The following is a 2,502-nucleotide window of genomic DNA, read 5'->3' as shown; positions in this document are numbered from 1 at the left end:
AGATAAACGTTATTGGTATTAATGGTCTTTCAAGGTAAAAGACTGTGCGCATAGCATCACACAAAGTCAAATAAATAAAAGCGTAAACATTTATGAAATGTGGATCTTTGAATTTCATGTGAAAACATTTCAAGCACTGATGTTCACTTTTAGGTGCAAGAATCTTATAACTAACATGAGTTTTATGAGTTATCATCAGATGTAGAAGATGGAAAATGAGATTTCAAGTTTAGAGAATAAGGGTTAAAGTTTACTGCTACTGAAGATAATAATGGATAATTCATTGCAACACCCAGAAACTTGTGATATTGGAGAAATAAGCACTAAAGGAAGGAAAATAGGAGTAAAGCGGCTATTACACGGGCGAATTTTCACGCAGCACGGGCCCGTTCGCTCAGCATTTGCTGAACAAACGCTCAGTACGTCCAGCAAAACCCGATTCGCGTATACCCATCACTGCTGGGTGAAATCGCCAGCATTTGTTTACATTCGTTCGGCGGTCGACGTTCACGTGTACGAGCTACAGAGCATCGTCAAGAACATCATCATGCCTGTGCAATGGACATTTAAGATTGAGGAGAGCCTTATTGCAAAAGTGAGATCGCGACCAATCCTGTGGAATCCAAGGGATCCGTCCTACAACAAGAAAACCCTTAAAAAGTACTTGTATGGCGAGATAGTGAGGGAACTTCAAGAAGCGTTTCCACATGTAGAAGGAATTAATGATGCAGGTATGTATATTGTTTTTATGTAGTCACTATTTAGTTTTATAGTAGTAGTAGAACACTTTAGGCCATATTTGGTTGTGTGAAGTAAGGTAATCAGCAAAATCATGGCCTAGCTAGGCCATGCAAAGCCATGGCCTAGCTGGGCTAGGCAAAGCAATGGCCTTGCTAGGCTATGCAATACTATGACCTAGCTAGGCTATTCCTTTCATAGTTCTGTGGCCAGCCTAACCTTTGTCAGTCATGTGATATGATACCATTAGCATGTGACAATATGTAATATGGGTTATTTCGTGATAAATACTTTATTAACACTCAACTAGTGGCAAGCCTACTCATATTGCTTAATATACTGTAACAGATATAAGCTAGAATTCAGAGGACATAACGGCACTCTGGGTAGGATAGCATAATTTGAGTGTCAAACAGCACTATTATAATTTTTTTGGTGTTTAATTTAGGAAAAGTTATAGTAGAAAAGTTGTTTATATTGTCCTAAAATGTAAGTATGTGAAGGTGGAACTCTTAAAAGGGGGGCCTTGGGGGCGTAGCCCCCCCAGCTAGGAATTAACCAAGTTAGGGACAGGTTAGGTAGGTGTTTTGGGTTAGGCTAGTGCCCTATAATGTCCTAAAACACCTACCTAACCTCCTGACCTGTCACTGAATTATTGCATGGTTACTATGAGAAATTCTGAATATTGACTATTCACATCTCAAATGTTGCATGTACATAGAGGGAAATTGTCTTAAGTGTCGTTTCATTGAACAAGTATGAACATACGCTGGCCAAAGGCCCTTTGGATCCCCCGTATTGAGTATTTTAGAATTTGTTTTTTGTTTTTGGATACCAGCCTTAAAAGTTGAAATTCTCACCTAACATACTTAGCCTGGCCAGGAGGCTTCACCCCCTGGATCCCCTGTTGTGCCAACTTATAAAATACCCCTTTCATTTCATTATTTCTATGATTATTATAAGTTAATCAAAATACCCCTATCATTTCATTATTTCTATGATTATTATAAGTTAATCAAAATACCCCTTTCATTTCATTATTTCTATGATTATTGTAAGTTAATCAAACTTGAATTTTTCTCTTGCAGATGCTGTAATGATGAAGTTTAGTAGCTAAAAAACATCATTTCGGAGGGAGCTGGCTAAAATCAAACGAGTAAAAAGTGGCTCAGGAGGAGACTATGTTCCAAAATGGAGGCTCTTTGATTTGATGTTGTTCCTGGCTGATGTTGTCACCCCAGGGAAGAGTACATCAAACCTTGAGACTACTGTGTCTGTAAGTATTAAGAATGTATGACTGTTTCAAGTATTGTATGTTTATTTTTGCATTTCAGATTTATTATAGAAGTTGCCTTAATTTGTGTATTCCTTTTTTATGATTTACCTTTTTTTCAGCAGGAGTCCCAGTCCTCCCAACAGCAGGAGTCTCAGACCTTCAATCAGCAGGATTCCCAGTTATCCCAATCTCTTTTGGTACAAGTTGACTCTATCAATCAGCAGGATTCCCAGTTATCCCAATCTCTTTTGGTACAAGTTGACTCTATCAATCAGCAGGATTCCCAGTTATCCCAATCTCTTTTGGTACAAGTTGACTCTATCAGTCTGATGATGAAGTCATCCATCAGCCATTGCAGACATTCAATTATGACAGTAGTGTAGATGACATTGATCTGCCTACCCCATCATCTTCACACTCTGTGCCAGGAACAAGTCGATCATCATCATCATCATCATCATCATCATCACGGAATAATGAAACGTGTG

General features: G+C 38.5%; 1 long non-coding RNA gene across 1 annotated transcript; it reads left to right on the top strand.

The window, feature by feature from the left end:
- The first annotated feature begins 378 nt into the window (after positions 1 to 378).
- On the top strand, positions 379 to 2,235 carry LOC136843573 (uncharacterized). Its single transcript, XR_010854591.1, has 3 exons — positions 379 to 731; positions 1,827 to 2,014; positions 2,134 to 2,235. It is a non-coding gene; the product is annotated as an uncharacterized lncRNA (long non-coding RNA).
- Positions 2,236 to 2,502: the final 267 nt, after the last annotated feature.

The sequence above is a fragment of the Macrobrachium rosenbergii genome, chromosome 11 (genome assembly GCF_040412425.1).
Source record: "Macrobrachium rosenbergii isolate ZJJX-2024 chromosome 11, ASM4041242v1, whole genome shotgun sequence".
Lineage (NCBI taxonomy): Eukaryota > Metazoa > Arthropoda > Malacostraca > Decapoda > Palaemonidae > Macrobrachium > Macrobrachium rosenbergii.
The sequence above is the reverse complement of the archived record's forward strand: the minus strand, read 5'-3'. Positions and strand labels throughout refer to the sequence as shown.